At 35.4% G+C, this 19,953-nt stretch overlaps 1 long non-coding RNA gene across 1 annotated transcript in view; it reads right to left on the reverse strand.

The window, feature by feature from the left end:
- Window positions 1-18,501: 18,501 nt before the first annotated feature.
- The window catches only part of LOC122140212, a 99,687-nt gene continuing 98,235 nt past the window's right edge, over window positions 18,502-19,953 (reverse strand). Inside the window, exon 4 of the long non-coding RNA XR_006156904.1 lies at window positions 18,502-19,265. This is a non-coding gene — a long non-coding RNA (uncharacterized LOC122140212). The remainder of the gene's footprint in view (window positions 19,266-19,953) is intronic.

Raw genomic sequence — 19,953 nt, forward strand, 5'->3', positions numbered from 1 at the left:
AACTCGGCCAATGCATTATAAGTCTTATTTTGTAAAATTGTGACAAGTCTAGTGGATTTATGTGTTTTTGGTTAGCTGGTTTACGAAAACCATCAGCCGGATCATTTATAGCAACCCGAGTCAGACCAGTCTGAAGGTCTGACCCGAGTTTGTTGGTGGTTCTAGCTTGAAAGCCTCTAGGAGGAGATAGTGTGTTTAAAATTTGGCTCAGAAGAATAATAATAATATGCAAGCAACTTAATAATAAGATTAGATAGTAGATCAGTAAGAGAAAATGGTTCTAGGCATGGATTTGAAATTCTGATTGGTTTACATTCCCTGGTGTTCGACTTGGAATACAACAAGACAAAAAATTGATTTTTTTATACAATGTAATATTCTTTATGAAGTTGGTTGTTTTACACAGTATTTTTTAGTGCTCTGGCGTGTTTTGTTCTCGGGGGGCAGAGAGTGATTCCCCCCATTACAAAAACAAAACACAACACACAAAGTGTGTGACTGGTTCAACCGTAAATCTCGACAGACGCAGGGAAAAATAGAGTTCTGTTCCTCCTCTTCCTCTCTGCTCCTGTCGTTCTCTGTATTCATACATGTTTGCAGGATGTGTGTGTGTGTGGTGGGTGTGTGTGTGTGTGGGTAGGAATTTAAGGACTTCTTCATCTCAGAGCTTGGTGGGCCGCCCTGCCGGATTTCTTTCTGACAATGGCAATGCATCACCTCATACACACACTTTAATCTTTTATATACCATACACACAATCCCGGCCGCTGCATCTCACAGATATAACCATGCATGTCAAACGAGTGTGTATGTGCGATTTCTCATTTTCCATCTTTAGGAGTTTAAGTTTTCCTGAGATAAAGAGAAGTTTGTAGGCAGTAAATTCTTTCCGTTTTACATAAAGACAACTTGACCACTTTTTACATGCCTGTGTTGGTGAACGTGTGCTGCTTCCAATACACTTTCATACAATGGGAATAAGAATTAAAAGTTGGTTGGCATGATTAACAGTGTAAAACTAAACTAGCAAAGATTTAGGTTATGCCAACACATTTTAAGCCAAAAAAAAAAGAAAAACTTCAAAATAGTTTTTTTCTTGCATATCTTTTTATTTTTTGAATACTCTGAGGCACAAATTAATCACACTATGTTAAAATACATAACATTTAACAGTTAAACCAAGCATCCAAACTTAATGCAAAAAAAAATGTTCACTGAAAAGCAGCTAATAAATCTTTAAAAAGTTATTATTATTATTACGTATTGTTTTATTTATTTATTTGTTTGTTTGTTGTCAAAGTTCAAAGTTTAAGTAACTTCAAGCCAAAATTTTCAAAGTTTTATCCGTATATATACACACAATTAAATCAAACTTTCATCTAATCTGTAATTGCCATAGATGTTCCAGTCAAAGCTACACATTTACCTGCCTACTGAAGGTACAATGAGAATCAAAACTGGGATTAGAATATTCCAGAATATATTCTCAACATCCTTTCACAAACCCACCATCCTGACTGACAGGTTTTTTTTTTTTTTTTTTTTTTTCTTTTTTCATTGTGACATGTACATTGACTCAATAACCACACAATCATCATTTCATACAAAAACAAAATGTATGCATACACACGCAGAAGCCTGGTTATCGGTGCAACGAGTGTGTCGTGGGATACAGAGGCATCTGTAACGAAGCTGATAGCAGCCCTCAAATACACTCTGTCTCCGATAAAACGTTAAGACACTTTTCTCCTCATCAAATTTAATAAGGCACCTTTCCCTCCGCAGGTTATTCATTCCACGCTCTCGGGGGAAGGTAAACATATCCGTCCGCCGTCATTTCAGTGGGCCTGACTCCGGCACTGACAGGAATTTTAAGCGTGTCAAGCTGACAATATGATATAGTCAGAATAATAGAATAAAGAGATTTCTAATAAATACCTTTCTATTCGGCAGCTCAAAACATTTTCTTGTTGTACGATAAATGCGCGTCAGAAATACTTGAAGTGACGCTCATTCTGGCACCGTGGCTGAGCAGAGCCGCGAGCGATGTCAGCCGTTTGTTTAACGTCAGACATCGGCCTTTGTGGCGGCTGGCTTACCTGCATCCCGGTGACAACTTCCATTCTCAGCCCCAAAGGAGCTTAATAAGACCTCATTATGGGCAAAAGGAACGCCGACAGGAGTGTGTGTGAGAGATGTTCGCACAAAATGCATGTACAATAGAGTGAAGGGATCCATTTGTGTGTGTATTTGTGTGTGAGACAGGTGAAATACTGATCTGGGGAAGTGCTGTTGAGACATCAGGAGGGGAATGAAAAGTAGATCTGGTTGGCACGTTGGCACCCAGTTTTCTATTGAAATCCTGCTGTGGATTGGTAGGATTAGAGTGTGTGTTTGACCTTTTGTTCTTAATTAATTTATCCAATGATGCATCATACTATAGTGTGGCAGATGTGCAGCAAGCTACACAGGAAACACCTCCCTCAACAGTTCGGTCAAACATCATTAACCACCTACTGTATGGTTGCACATTCCACCATTACTGACGTAGTTCAACAATCCGCTGTTTCCCGAAAACATAGTACCAACAAACATATGCAAACAGCATCACAAAGATGTTTAGTTGGAATTACAGCTCTCAACCTGTTGTTAGAAGCATATTTTCTAGTTTGTATGACACATGCACTTGAATCATGTTCTTAGAAAATTTATCCTAACTTCAGATGACTCAACTGAGTGAGGACATAAAAGAGCTCACGAATCAGTGTTTTGAACTGGTTCACTAGAACCAGCAATTCTGGGCAAATGAATCACTACTAAGCGAGAAAAGATTCAGTTACAGAAGCCTAGATGGTGTTTTTCCCACATAAAATAAACATTTTTATCCTGTGATGATGAAAAAAAGAAACACTTTTGTGTCTCTGCCAAGAATCCAAGATGGCTCCCGCTCTGTTGTGGCTAAAGTCCAGGAAGTGCTAAGATGGGGTCAGCATTGACTGCCATGCTGCCATAGAACCAGAATGGAGCAAAAATTTCCCTCTTGCCAGAGACTGAGAGTGTGGGATTGAAATGGAGTGAATAAAAGAGACCAAGACCTCCATTGCAAAGCAACAGATGGGGCAGCATTTTGGAAAAGGAAAGCAGAACCCTGGCAAGATGGCGCAGAAACGTTGGCAGGAAGTGGGCGGTGTTGAATGCTGGCATTGCTACAAAGAGCTTCTTCCTTCTCTCCAGCACACAGCAGAGAGTGGACCCTCTCCATAGCACAGAGAAATGCATGCTGACGCTGCACAGACACTCGCACCTTGATGCACCTGGCAGTGAGTATGCGGTATTGTACCTTCGGCAAAGATCCGGCAAAGCAGCCCATATTATACATCATGTGATCCTGAGGTTGCTGTGTGTGTATCTTTTTGCCATAATGGAGGAGTAAATTTAAGGTTATTTCACCCTATAGAAGCTAAAATTGTATTGCTCAAAAGTTGCTCTTTCAAGCTTCATGAGCTTTAATGGAGCTTAAATATGAATTGAAATTAACCACAACCCTAAGTATTTATCCTTTTCATTCATTCATGCATTCATCGATTAATGCATCCATCCATCCACCCATCCGTCCATTCATTAATTCATTCATGCATTCATTCGTTCTTTCATTCATTCATTAAATTTTTATATATTTTGTGGGCTTAAATAATAAAATATATACAAAAAAAGCCTAAAAGAACACAATTCCTTAAAAGAAAACCTTACTAAACAGTTGTATCTATTATTATTACAAAAAGTGTTATTTTATAAATATATATATATCTATATATATATATATATATATATATATATATATATATATATTCAGAAAATATTAAAATGTTTTATCTTTTAACTTTTTTATATTACTTTTTTTTTTTTTTTTATTAAAAAAAAAAATATTACTTTTTTTTTTTTTTTTATGCAGAAAAACACTCTGAAAACCATACCAACTACATAACGCCCTGGCAACCACCTAAATATCAGCAGCAAATTTTGCCAATGATGCAGTTATATATATACAGTATACAGTATATAAAAAGTAGTTTGAGACTGAACTTTGAATCTACTTCTCAGGTGGTTCTTCTAAAATTTCTAAATGCTATAAAAACAGACAAACGAATAAAATCTCAAGTAGCTTGATATCTGATATATGAAGAGTCTTATGCAAAATGCTCATATTGAAATCAGACCTTTCTCCTGTTTTCCCAGGAGAAACATCACACATTTAATCTCATTGTTCTCTTTTTTCTTTTTCTTTTTTCTATGAAGTGGTTTATGTGAGCAAAAATCTGACAAATATAACAAAAACATTCTGAACTGTCTGAAATGGTGATGATGACAGGATGCAGAAAGGAAGAATGTGACAAAGATGGATGGAGGGAACAACGGATGGATTAAAAAACAAACCCAGTGATATTCACCTCTTGAGCTGACACAGATTTTACCACATTTTGGATGGTACACAAGAGTTTATACAGTGAAAGTGTGAGCTATACAACATTATAGCACTGTGTATATACTGAGAAGTACCATGGCAATGAGACTGTGTGTATTTGGTTGATGTAATGATGATGTATTGTGTGTGTGTGTGTGTGTGTGTGTGTGTGTGTGTGTGTGTGTGTGTGTGTGTGTGTGTGTGTCATTTGAGAATGGAGTCTCGCTAAGTTGAAGGAGTGTGGGAGAATGGAAAGGCTCTTAGTGTAGGAATGTGAAAGATGTTATATAAACACATTATCGACCATACCCACTGACACACACTCATATGCTCATACACACACTGCACTGGCGCCAACACACACTGCATTAGTCGACATTTTATACAAATCCCACATGATTGTAAAAGACTAAGCTGGGAGACCGGACCTGTAGCTGGGCTACGTCACATGTTTGGGCCTGTCGTGTGTGTGTGATAGGTCATGCCCCGGGCCAGTAGAAGCATATCATGGTCAGACACTCACTGATGGGATATTTAGAGATCAGTTCCTGGGGCTCCGCAGTCCAAAACCCAAAATAAACAAGTTTTTCATATTGCAGAAGAGGTTGGATGCTGGACAGACATGACAAAATAGAGATCAAGTTTTCATATTGAGCATGACTCAAGCTGTAACTTCCATTCAAATCTAAAATATTGTTAAATGAAATCCATTTGTGTGATTGCAGTTCTGTGTGTGTGTGTGTGTGTGTGTGTGTGTGTGTGTGTGTGTGTGTGTGTGTGTGTATGTGAGAGAGAGAGAGAGTGCGCATCTTTGGATGAAGATGTATACAAATCAAGTGAATCTTACTCAATACATCTACTGTGTCTACACACAAAATTAATTATGAGTTCTGTCATCCAGACTCAATAATGATCAGGTTTCTGTCTATAAACTGCCAACAATAATCTCTAATCTGAGTCTGACAGGATTTTATTATATAAGATGACAGACAAACCCACTGAAAACAAAACATTTTACAGGGCCCATGCATCTTACACCACCAATATAATACTGTCTCTATATTCTGTAGGGACTTTTCATTTTTCTGTTGATTATTTGTACTATTATTTTATTTTTTAATTATTTATTGTTTATTGTGTAATAAATGTGTTACTACCATTAATGAAAAAACAAATACAGTGTGTGTGTGTGTGTGTGTAAACTTAAAACTAATATATATATATATATATATATATATATATATATATTCAATTAGATATATTAATAAAATTAACAAACACTGACCCAATAAAAGGCAGAATAAGCACTAATAAGCACCTATATATGGCTCTCAATAAGACTAGGAACATCTCTTTTTTTATGCAAAGACAGAAAAGCCCTTCTCTTAATATCTGTTGGAAAAAAAAAAAAAAAAAAGGACCTGCTTAGCATTCCCAGCAAATTGCAGGTATTTTGTCCCCAAAGTGTACAGTACCAGTTTGCAATTCCACAAGAAAATTCATTACATCTAAACATGGTGCTAGACTTCAGAATGATTTGTAAACTTAATTCAGTGGGCCGGATCCAAAATCCCATTTTACCTCCCTTAAACAGGCATGAGAAAAAGGAAATATGTCCCAGGTGAATGACAGGAGGGACAGAAAATAGAGCAGGAAGAGTCAAAGAAAACCAGCAGCTGTGCGAAATAGGAAAGACACGTGCTGCTTCTTTCATCCTTTCTTCCTGCAATCCTTTGGTTAAAGTGCTGAATGTTTTAAGGCTAAGGAATGAGAGCAGAGGAAATGTTTCAATGGCTGAATGGAGCACCTCCTCTATTCCAACACGCTGGGACTAGTTCCAGACACAGGGAGAAATCGGAGGAGGGACAGAGAGAGAGAAAACTAGATGAGAGTTAGAGGAAAGACAAAATGCATAGAAGACACTGAAAGTAGAGTATAAAAGGAGAGGAAAGAGGAAGATAAAAAGAGCAAGTTGGGAAAGGGAAATGAGAGAGAAATACTGAGTGATTGATGGATGAAGAGAGAGAGAGAGAATATGCTGGCAATGGGTGCCGTGATCCTCGCCGCTGCTGGAATTCACTGTGGATTACCTCTGGACCGCAGCTGACCATGTTGGCACCCTCACTGGCACCTGCCCACCATGAGGATTTACGAATCAGGCTTGCCCAAAAGCCCTCAGTGCTCAGACCCCAGACTGCACCAGAGCATGCGCGGATAGCCAAGGGGCATGCTCAATACCTCATAGAAATGTTTAAAACCTCACGGGCACACTCACAACCTCAAAGCATTATGGGTACCCACAGAATGCCAGGGGCATTTGGAATCGCTTACAGGCACTGTCCATTTTCTGTTAAGACAGCATGCTAAATACTTCACATACGCCACGCAGCCACAACGTACTGAAAGTAGTATGCAAATTTTCTTTAACACTGCATGTTGATGATCAACTACGTTTGCATATTTATGTGCAGTATAGGATTATAGCACACTGCATACGATATTGTATCCAACAATGCAATGTGCTTGACTTGAACTTTCATGTCCAGTGTGATGCAATGGCATCTTTTTAACATCTATTTTATCTATTTGATCTATTTATCTATTTTTAACAATAGATGTATAAATATAAATGTATAAAATATATTTAAAAAATAAATATAAAATATATTAAAAAATAACCTACACTTGAAATTAGATTAAATTAATAATAACAAATTATTATTGTTACTATTATTATTATTGTTAGATAAAAAGTTTAAGTTAATGATTTGTTAATAGCTAGAATTGGACCTTAAAATAAAGTGTTATTATTATTATTACATTAAGTTATTTTATTATTTTATTTTATTTTATTGAAGATAACTGAAGATGATAATTGCATGATGAATTTATCATGCAATAAAAACGGGCATGTGAAAATTCCACATACTATTTTTAACAATAAAATATATATTTCATCATAATATAATGTTAGGCTGAATATTTGATTAAAATTAATACTACTACTACTAATAATAACAATAATGTAGTAGTAGTGTTAAAAAAAAAAAAAAAAAAAAAAAAAAAGCATTAGTCTGACAGCGACAGAGAAGCTCATGAAGTGAAAAGAGGAAGTTGAAAAAAGAGAATTTTCCAGACGTGACCCCTCTGTAAACTTCATGTTGTTATCATTATGTATAATTATGAAAGGAATGTCAATACTTCCTGCTTTTTGTCCCTGTTGGCATTCATGGAGGTTAGAAGGCACTGCAGATAAATGTGTGGGTGACATCAAAAAGTTTTAGAGTTTGTAAAAAGCAAGTTAAAAGATTGTAATTTTAGTAAAATATAATAGAAAGTGAGTGGTGGAGACACTGGTTAGGCACCATAAACATGGGGGGGGGGTGTATAGAGCTGTGGATATAACGCTGATGGGTTATTAAAGGAAAATGTTATCAGTTTCAAGCTACGATGAAATAAAAACACTCAGTTTTTAGAGATGGCTGTTACAAAGAATACTTCTATCTGTGTACATGAACAACACACCCCTTAACCTACAATACCTGTCTCTCCAAATGAAAACACACATGACATTGTTCTATATTTCAGTTGTCTACAGATTATTTTTAACTCAAACATAACCCTAAAACAAAACCCTTTCCATTTTCAAAGATAAGCAAATAAATCATACATTATTTTATCTAATCAAAAGTACCAAAAAAAAATAAAATAAAATACATGAAATTTCTACCTAGCTGTAGTGTATGACCTATATCAAGTTCTCCAGAGAAAATGAAATATTTGAGGATAAATAAGAGAAATAAGAGCAAATCGAAAGACAGAATAATGGAAAGAAATACAGAGAGAAAGAGAGAGATTCTCGGTTGATGATTCTTCAGTAGGGGGCAATGCAATGCTATGCACTATGAGCAGCACTACACTTATAGAGATTTAGCTGCTGCTAATATTATATATATATATATATATAAAATAAAATAAATTTTTACCTTAGTTCCTAAACTTAACCTAAACTTAACCTATTACAAATGACCATAGAAAACAATAAAGGAACATTTAACAATATAGACACCCACACAATTGTCATTTAGATGTTGGTAACAACAACAAACAGATTCGGAATAATCATACTTTCATACTGTATGCAACAATAAAACTCTCTTAATATAATATAAATATAAATTCTACAATGCAATTTTTTTAAGCAAGTTGCTGAATTTGGGAAATTGCGTCTAGAATCTATTGTAGACTTAATTAAAAGTTTCATTTAGATCAACGGCTTGATTAAAAGTGCCATCAGGTTTCATTGAGGAACAATAGGACGAGGAAAAGCGCAGAGTTGGCGCTTTGCGTCAAGAACACATCAGCAGCTTCTGAATCTTAACATGCAATTTGCATATTCAAACGCTTCTCTAATGACTTTCCGGCAGTTCAAGGTAATTCCTTGGCTGATTCAACTTTGAACTACTTTAAATACGTGCAAATGTATGTGTAGGCATGCACAGCAGGTACTGTATGTATGTGTGTGTGTGAAAAGGCAATTAATTCAATAAAACGACTTGTAGATACATATTTGTGTGAGTTACATCATAGAGAAGAGCCATTTAACTATATGAAATGTACACTTTGAACTGGGATGGTGCAATTGTTCATTTAAGGAGAATAGAGCCTGGAGAGGTTCTTTTTAATGGCATATCTGAACGGCTAATGTTGGGATGAGTCGAGCATTGAAAGAATGAGAGGAAGAAATCAAATACATGACCATTATGAATGCATATTCTGAAGTACAAAACAGCTTTGATGTGTCTTCATGGCCCGCAGGTCAAGAGAACAAGTGCTTCTTTATCTTAATTGAAAAAAATAATTCATTAACCTGATGCCTCAATATTTCATTTTATTTTAACAACTGAAAATGCAAACTTGTGAGCGGAGGGGAAGAAAGACGGGATGTGATGGACAGAGGCAGAGAAGATGTGAATTAAAGGTTTAGTTTAGCAGGTGTAATTTGATTAATAATGGTAAATGGAGACAGCGAGGGAGAGATACAGAGAGACACAGACGTGAGGACAGACACAGACACAAGAGAGATGATAACACACGCAATGAGCAACAACACAAAGCTACTACTGCTCCAGAAAAGTCAATTTTCTTTCATTATTGTTATCAAAGAACCTTAAACTAGCCATATAAACCACCTGAAAAACAAGCTTGCTAATACAAGTTATAGAAACTATATATAGATACACACACACACAAAAAAAAAATAAAAAAATACACACAACTGTATGACTGCAATAATTTTATCTGTATCTGTATTTTATATTAATCCACCAAGGCTACATATCTAAAGTCTAATGGACAGTTTTATATGGTGGTAGGAATGTTTATTGTGAAGATTATTGGTCATAAATATAATTAATTTATGCTGTAATTAATTTACAATTTATTTATGATTACCATTTCTGTTGGCTTAATAAAAGACACCTAGAGGCCTTTTTTTTTAATTTGCACAAAAAAAAATTATAATTTAAATGAGTGCCCATATTAATAATAATCTTCAAAAATCTGTTGCACATTTAAGACCCTAAAAAATATTTTTAGAGCATATGAGCTACATTACCGTTTAAAAGACTTTTATGCTCACCAAAGCTGCAATTGATCAAAAATTCTGTAAAACGGCAATAACAATAAATGTGAAATATTATTACAATTTAAAATAACTGTATTCTATTTTAATATATTTTAAAACTGTATTATTCCTGTAAGGTCAAATCTGTATTTTCAGTATCAATTACTCCAGTCTTCAGTGTCACATGACCTTTCAGAAATCACCACAAAACTCGAATATATATTTCATGAAATCTTAAGAAAAATTCCAGTAACGTCGCACAGTGCACAGAAGATGCAGGCTTGATTCTGTCTCCGTCCCCAATAATTTCCTGTCACATCTGAACCTTTTAGATAAGTAAATGTGCAAAATACTACTACTACGACTGATAATAATAATAATAATAATAATAATAATAATAATAATAATAATAAAAAAATAGTTAAAAAAAAACTTTCAGTTTAGAAAAGAAAGAAAGAAAAAGAACACAAGGATACACCGAAGAATCTACATTCTTGTGTAAAATTAAACACCAACATTGTTGTAACGCACTTCACTGGCACCCCTTGACACACTGTTTGACAGATCTTGAATATATTAATCTTTCTGTCTGCATGTATGCGGGTAGCTATACTAAGATATGTATGACTGTCAAAACACAGTTAGTTAAAGAAGAAAGATGTGAGAACCAGTGGTGTGTTAGGTGTTCTGCCAGTCAAACAACTTACTAAATGCAGGCTCACTGAAAACCATGAACGCAGAATCTGGATCAGACCATTAACACACAACTTTGACATGAATGTTTAGAGATTGATTTTTCAGAACATTTCTAACAGTGAATTCAAAGACTGCAGAAATCATAGACAAATAAATGTGCGCACTCAGACTAGCATGCATTAACACAACTTGCTGAATTGTCATATATAAAATAGAATAAATTACATTCACTCTGCAATCACTCAAAAATCCCCAGTCAGTTCAAATATCTGGTTGAGAGAGAAAGATAATCTGCAGATGAGATACAGAATAAAGGAGGAGTGCTGGGTGAAAGGGAGGACAGGGGGAGAGGAGAGGAGGGTTTCCACACCCTTATCAGGTCAAGCACAGGAGAGAGGAAATGATTATCATCAAATCTAACCCAGCTCTTCACACACACACACACGCACACAAACCCTTTTGACAGACAAATATATTTCCATTTGAAAAGGCTGTCTTTAAAAGCTGATTTTGTGGCTGAATTGAGGGTCGTAATGTTTGAGCTGCAGCCAGAAAAGCTGTGTGCGCGTGCATTTATATTTGTAAATATCTACAATTCAGAAGCATGTTCATTCAAATAAAAATACACTCGGACTTGAATGCTAAGATTTCGCAAATCTCACTAGCAGCATTCATGCATCGATAAACTATGTTGACATCGGCACAGCCGCTGAAAGAGCTTGAATCTGGAACCGCTTTCGTGTTAAAACTCTTTCATTCTTCTTCTTGCATTTTACATCCAATTCAATCCAAAGTCTGAAAAAGTTTTCTCTGTCCTTTTTAAGTGTGATTGACTGTAAATTATTTTTGTTAGTATTTATTAATGTTAAACTAATAACTGGCCTAAAAAGGAAAACTGTCATTACTAACATGCTAATGTTGCTAGCACCCTAATGTAGCACACAAATTCAGATGGACATCAGGGTGAATAAATAACGACAGCACTGAATTTTTTTGTGTGTGTGAATTATTTCCTTAAGTCCGTGACGGGCCATGTGTACGACTACAGTGACTGTATTATGAATTCCAATGCACCTGCAGATTTTACACACACACACACACACACACTGTGTGCCAGCGGCTGGGTGGGTACTTTTGACAAGGTGAACTTCACGCATCGTGTAAATGATGAATAACTTCACTGAGAACCAACAGTGAAGGTCAAACTAAGAGAAGGGATATAGTCTCTCTCTGTATCTCTTATACCTACCACCATTGCCTTTATCCTTCTCTTTTATGTTCAGAAAACTAGAGGTCACTCTTTCAACTTGTTAAGGAATAGTGGCAACATTTTTCAAACCACTGAATGCAAAGTAAACAAGGAGTATTTTATTTTTAGTTTTGACCCCAAAACACAGCCATGAGTTATTAAGTTTATGCGGTTTATGCGTAGTGTCAATGTGGGGGGAAAAGGGACATCTTAAGGACATATCTCAAGGACATATTTCCGTATTAAAGTGCAGTCACATATACTGTTGTTCGTTGAATTTTCATGGTCAAGACCGAATCATTTCAATAGGATTACACACAACTGGGAATTTAATTTGATGGTGAAAAATTTCCAAATGCAGATTTTGCATTGGTTTCAAGTTGGTCGCGTGAATTTACCATGTTGGCCAACAGAAGGTTGCTTGGTTTGAAAGTATATTCTGTGTGAGCTGTACATCAAACATCACTAAACTATTGACAGTACACAAAGGACCTATTTTGCCTGAAATATCCCGAACCCAATTTTATTTTAAAACTTAAGCATATTATATACAGTATTTGTATGAATTTGTTTGAAAACATTATTTTTAAGAAAAGAAGCATGAAGATTCACTTCTAACCGCCCTCTTTAAAATAATAATCATCATTGGGGGCATAATTAGATTCTATGAAAAAATTATATAGAAATCCTAGTGATCTAAAATCCAGCTTGACGGTGAAAGATTTCCACAAACAGATTTTACACCCGTTTCAGGTTGATCATGCAGATTTGCTGCACTGAACAACAGAAGATTGCTTGGTTTGAAAATGACTTCTGTGTGAGCGACATGTATACTTCACACATCGCTACAGTATTGACAATAGATAATTTCTTCTTTGCAGTAATTTTGCTAATGTTACCGTACTTTTCAATTTATAAATGATCAAACAGGTAAAAAAAATAAAAATAAAAAAATCCCAAAGACTTGGACCTGATCCAAATCTAGAAACTAGAAAATCATACAGTATATAGCAACTCGAGCAGAAGCATGTTTAGAGTTTTGGGGGCGCTATGCAAGCGGTCCCTGGGGGGAGGGGGTTCCGGGTGGGAAATTCAGTAGAAATCGATTTCCACGGGGGCCCCCCTGGACTGCGAGGCTCAACTCAATTGCATGGTTTACGTGGAGCCTAAACAAGCTACTGCACTAGCATCTAGAAACTGCCCGAAACACTTCAGCAACTTCATGGCAACACCTTATCAACCACCAGCATTGTGCGTTCTCACATTTATTTATTTTTCACAGAAAATGTACAGTTTTAGCTTTAGCCCAGTCTTCAATCAATAGATATTGTTGGTTTACAATATAAAATATGGGAGTTAAGGGAGATGGTTTGGTTTGGAATATATGTATTTGTGTGTTTGGGGGGGTGGGAGAGAGGGATTTGGGTGAGATGTATTCGTATGTGTGAAAGAGAGAGAGTGCGAGCAAGAAATAGAGAGAGAGAGAAGCTATTGTTGGTGGTTTGTAGCCTTTCATTACACATTTCCTCTTTAGCCAATTAGAGCTGCCCTCTTCCTGCCTGCCTGCCTCTCCGGCAACCAACTCCACCCTTTCATCTGCGCTTTGGTCACTGAGCACGTCTAACGACCACATGCACACATACAGTACAATCACACACACACAAATGTCTGGTTTACTATCCTTGTGGGGTGTAATAGTTTTTATACTGCACAAAAAGTATATATTCTATTGCCCTACACCTAAACCTACCCCTCACAGGAAACTTTATCCCCCAAAAAAAGGACTTTTCAAGTGCTGGCATCATAATTACTGTTACAATGTGTTTATTTGAGCCATGACTGCAGCTCACACTGATTACATTATGCAGATGTTTCTTTTCTAGCACTGCCCACTTGATGCAGCACACTGTGACATCATACATTCCAAATGTTAACTGCAAAGGAATTCTCCAGTGACACCAGTAGATATCAATGCATTAATCATAAAGGGTGAATTTGCAAAGATTGCTAAAAAAATAAAAAATGGAAAAGGAGGAGGTTTGTCGACAAAGTTAGCAATTTTAACAATTAGCAATGTAAGATGAAATTGTGTCTGCTTTAATATTATAACTTAATCATAACTTAATTTCTGCCTTTTACATTTTTTAAGTTTACACTAATATGGAACCATAAAATAATGATAATGTATAAAGTAATAATACTGATTATGTAATATTGTAAAATTATATAAATCATATCACTTTACATGGTTCTATTATACATATACATACTATATTTAAATAGAGTAATCATATTTTCTTGCAGAAACTTTCTATTAGGAAATATTTATTTTGATGTAACTTTCCCAGAAAAAAATTAAATAAAAATCCACTTAATAAATAAATAAATAAAAATACATAGTAGAATTGAATTGTAGAACGATATTTTAGTTTTTCTTTTTCTGAATAAAAGGAAAAATGGGCTGATCGTGTGATTGGGGCATTGAGGTGATAAAATACAGTGTTAATAATAGATATGTGTGTGTGTGTGTGTGTGTGTGTGTGTGTGTGTGTGTGTGTGTGTGTGTGTGTGTGTGTGTGTGTGTGTGTGTGTGTGTGTGAGAGAGTGTAAGTGTGTGTGTGTGTGAGAGAAAGAGAGAGAGAGAGAGAGAGAGAGAGAGAGTGTGTGTAAAGGGTGATTTTTACTAATGGCAGTTTTATAACCCAACATAAACCCGTTATCTCCCACACGCAGATTTCAATCACACCGGGACCCCTATTACCATACTGCCCCCTTCACACACACACACACACACACACATAAACACAGAGCAGAGCACAGTCTCAGAGGATCTCTATTAGCATACAACCCCTTTCAAACTGGGCAGGGGGGTTAATCTAGACAAGGGGGATTCTTTAGCCCAAGGAAATAAACACACACACATCCATCTTAATAAATAGAACATTTCAAAGCTGTGGGTTTATCTGTCTCCCTCTTTAACAGGCCTGTACATTTTAATGGGATTTAATTTGTGATTGGAGTAACAAAATGTGGTGCGTGTCCACTGGGATTCACGTGTGTGTCTTTAGAAAAGTGCCATTTACACTGTTTTGTTAGTTGTGTTTGCTTAGACAAGCATCATTATTATTATTGCTCGTATTTAAGGTTTGAACACACTTGTAACCCTAAGCATTGTTACTGATTCTTTCAAACACATGCCAAGTTCATGTATATAATTTTCAGTAAAGGTTTGCATTTTATGACTTCAACCTTATGACTTTAGTGACAAAAGTTCACATGAATTTTAAGATTGTTTGTTTTTTGTTATTTTTAATATGTTTTTTATAATTCATTAATATTATTTTGGGAGAACATTTAGTAATCTGAACTACACCTAGCCTAAAAAAAAAAGTCAAATTTATTTTGTGTGTTTGTTTGCTTGCTTGCTTATACTGCATGTTGGTTGGCTGACATAACTTTGATTTGATGGGCAAAAGTTTTTCCAAATATTAATTTTAATGTTTAAATAAAAATAATATTTTAACAAAACCACTTTAGTGATTTTTCCCTAAATAATAATAATAATAATAATAACTTCCAAATTACTTGGTAAAAAGGAAAAAAGTTTTTCCTTTTTACCATTTTATCCTTTTTTATAGTCATGATATCAGCAAAGTTGTATTAACCTTTTTGCGTCTTTATTCCATTGTATGTATGACATTTATGCACTTATTTTTAAATGAACTAACACACCTTAGGAAGGGGGGAGTGGTGTGTTATTGATCAAAAATAAAATTACATTGAGAGTCAGAGACTCATAGAAAACACCTTAGCAACCCCATAGAAACACCTTGGCAACAAACCACAAAACCCATTTTGCTGAGGCTTTTTGCAAAAGGAAGAACCACACACTTTCTTCAAAAAGTGTAAAAAAAAAAAAAAAAAAAAAAAATATATATATATATATATATATATATATATATATATATAAATTATTACTAATATTACCCTCTGCATGGCTGTATGATTATAAAACCAGTAAAGAACACCCAACAACTTTTGACATGACAACAAAAGAAACTTTCCTCTTGTTAAGAATTAACTCTAAACCCTAAAGCCCTGTCTGTTAAACCATTACTCTTCAGCTAACCCCTATTCTGTGTGACAGTTTGCAATTTGAGTGTTAGAAGCATTACTTTGAGCTTAGTATTGTTTCCTAACAGAAACATTATATGTGCCATCTCCTATTATGTTGTTGCATGTAATCCTAAAATTGCAGGATACTTGTATCCACTCGTTGCAAGTACACACATACAGTGTACACACTCTCTGTGCTGGTGCTGAGCTGTGTGGAATTCAGGTGCACGCGTGTGTGTGTGTGTGTGTGTGTGTGTGTGTGTGTGTGTGTGTGTGTATAAGAGAAAGACACAAAGCAGGTGTTTACATTCTAAGCGGGTCATCCTAACAGCTATGTTTAACGACAACATCACCTTCCAATGACCCAGCTAATGAGAGGGGCAAGAACACACTCAGCAGAACGTTCAACTATCTGTCTTTTTTTTTTCTCTAAAATAATGTTCAATAAACACACAAATAAACTCCATGCAATATGAAGGGACAATTATCTGATATCCTCCAGGGCTTCTAAACTCTCTAATATTGAGTCAAAAATGTAATGTTTGCTAAATGAAATGTAAGAGACAGTAAATAAATAACACACACAAAACATGTCACCTGAGATAATTTTTTTAGGTTTTGTTGCATCCTGATCATTCCCATTGGGTTTCTGTTTTACTCACTGGCACCACAATAGAAATCTTTAAAATGCCAAAAAAAAAAAAAAAAAAAAAAAATGGTGTGACACACACGTGTGCATACACACTCTCACAGATGATTACCATACTCTACATTACTGCTGTTCAGATAAGTGAGGTCTTCCTCAGGGAACACACACTTACACACTATAGCACACACACACACTTTTACAGATAAGTGGTTGGCTCCTGAGGGCCTGCCAATCCAGAGTAATCCTACAAACACTCTGAATTTTCATTTCAAACAAAAGGCAAATCCACACAGAGACACGACCAAATCTGTTGTGCTTCTCTTCTTTTCTTTTCTGTTCTGCTCTTTTATTGTTCCCGCTTTTTCCTTTCCCTTTCCTTCAAGCTCAACCACTTGTTCCTCCTGCTTTATTTCAACCGTTTTCATGAAAGAATGAAATTCGATGAACAGAAAACGTCAATGACAGAGGAAGGAGATTGCTAAGAATATTTAATTAACATCCATATTCTTCAGTCAATTGGTTTATTGTTTCTAGGCCATTTGGTTCGAAAGTTATTAGCTAAAGTGTAAGTGCAGTTTTGAACTGTTGGTGGCGCTAGAGAGTCTGAGATAGAAAGCTCAAAAACTGCATGATAGAGGTCGAGAATCTTTTCTTTTAGTGTGCCAAATTTCACAACTTTTCATCATATGGATCTATGGGCTGCCATAAATAATCAAACAGAAAAATAATACTGATAATCAAAATTGAATTTATATTTTTATTTTGTATTAAATCAACAAATCAAACATATAAATTATATAGTTAATTTCAAGTTGGCTTTTTTTTTTTTTTTTTTTTGTAAATTTAAAATAAATTGATTATTAATAAAATGATAAATAATTAGAGTACTGTTTTTCAATGTGATATTCAATATACTAAAACTAAAAGCAGCCCTTTGAGCAGTCTGCTGAAGAAACAGTTCTTGCCACACACAGAAACTACTCATTCTTGAAGGACAAAGATTTACCTGAAAGAACTTTTCTGGTTTTTAGTTTGAACCTGGACATTCCCATGGTGGTACTTTTTTTTTTTTTTTTTAATCTTTATTTCATCATACTCATCCGTACTTCACTAGAAAATTGCAACATGCTTTATTGTCAGCTGTATATATAATATTTCAAGTTTTTTTTACCACTTAAATTTTGAATTGAAGCTATCCTACAGCTTGAGAAGATCACATGGAATAATTTTATGTGGCTTTGTATGTTTGCATATCATGCATAAAGGAATTTCTAGAGGTGAAATCAAAGTAGCATCTAGTGAAGTTGATCTTGCGCAGCTCAAATTAGTGATCTTTACACAGTTAGCTGAACATCAACAGCATAAGCAATTATCAGATCGCTACCAGAAATACTACCATATTTTAGTCAAATGCATAGCATTTTACAAGTGAATGCAGCTGCAATGCAGTTAAGGAATTTTAAGATTAAAAGTGACACCTATAAATATCTTAATCTTATAAACCTTTTTAGTCTTCGTAGACAACACACACATTTACGAGCTGACATGAAAAATACCTTACTTGCCGACTACAATGACAGCCCACCAGAGAGACACGCAGCTACTGTAACTGCATTCACAGACAGGACTGTCAGTATGACCATTAGGTATGTCCACTCCTGTCTTGGACTGGCTGAACGGCCTGTTGTTTGGTGGGGGCCCGGGGCCAGGGCTTGGACCCCTGGCTCCGTCCTGCTTCATTAGAGTAATTATGGCTGGGGCCAGGTGAGGGCAAATTACAGCCCACCGGCCCCGCATGAGCACAGGTTAGAGTTACACACACAAACATGTGCCTGTACTGAGAGAGAAAGATTTATACAAATCTATATGTACACTGTTTTATTCTGTTTTTATTTTTACTATATTTTATTTTGAGTGGGGAATGTGTATGGGTTACAAATGTGATCCTAAATAATGTCTTAATTATTTCAGAGCAACAAAAATTATGTGCATTAGAGCATAATCCGGGATAATTCCTGAATAATTAAAAGCAGCTCATCATGTGGTCTGGACCTATAAAATATATATTTGCAAATTCTGTTTTAAACAAGTCGGCATGCTTAGCTTTAGAGTACTTATATATATATATAGAGAGAGAGAGAGAGAGAGAGAGAGAGAGAGAGAGAGAGAGAGAGAGAGAGAGAGAGAGAGAGAGAGAGAGAGAGAGCTTAGCAACATTAGTAACCTGCTACATTCTCCAGGTTGACAGATAAATACAATTTACTTTCACACACATAGGTGTCACGCTGTCATTTTTACACACACATGTGCAGTTGCACTTGTTATTCCTGGAATGTTTCCAAAGTGATTAACTTTGAGAGATAAAGCCAGGGGTAGCGATGATGTCACATCCTCCACGCGCACGCATTACCCAGGATTCAGTGCTGTCAGCACATGCTGATGGAATCTCCAGAGGCCTGACCTCTCCCTGCGAAAGGTCAGCAGATAAACATTACAACACACACTTCAAATTAATAGGAAGTGTTGCAATCTCGGTTTAACAAAGCAATAATAACAAAAAGCATTTATGCAGTGTTATCATTTCAAAAATACATTCTAATAAAAATAAGAAGAGGAGTAAGAACACACATTTGAGTAACCATAGCAAAAGCCACATTGTAGTCTTTGGACCTTTTAGTCAGTATTTAGCTAAATTGACAGTTTTTGGACCTTTTAGTCAATATTTAGCTAAATTGACAGTGTGGAGTTACACATTCTAAGTACATTCACCTGTACATTTACTTCACCCTGTATCTCATATATTTTAATGTGTATTTAAGCTATACCATTTTAATATTATATTTATCACTGATAAATCTCATATAGAATGTGTTTGAGCTAACCATTCTTTGCGCTTAAATGTACTTGCAGATAATATAATATTATTTAAATAATAGGCCACTTAAGTACACTTAAAGAGAGTTACTTTCACTGTTTTTTTTATATATATAAATTTAAATTATAATAAATTTTCATTCCATTTAATTAATTTATAATTTTTTTTAATTGCATCTTTATATGTACTGTAATTTCATATTTACTTCTTATTTTGGAATATGTTCAATTACACTGCCAAATGTATTGACAAGTATTTAACGATAAAGTACAATTTACTT

This window comes from Cyprinus carpio, chromosome A4 (assembly GCF_018340385.1).
Source record: "Cyprinus carpio isolate SPL01 chromosome A4, ASM1834038v1, whole genome shotgun sequence".
Lineage (NCBI taxonomy): Eukaryota > Metazoa > Chordata > Actinopteri > Cypriniformes > Cyprinidae > Cyprinus > Cyprinus carpio.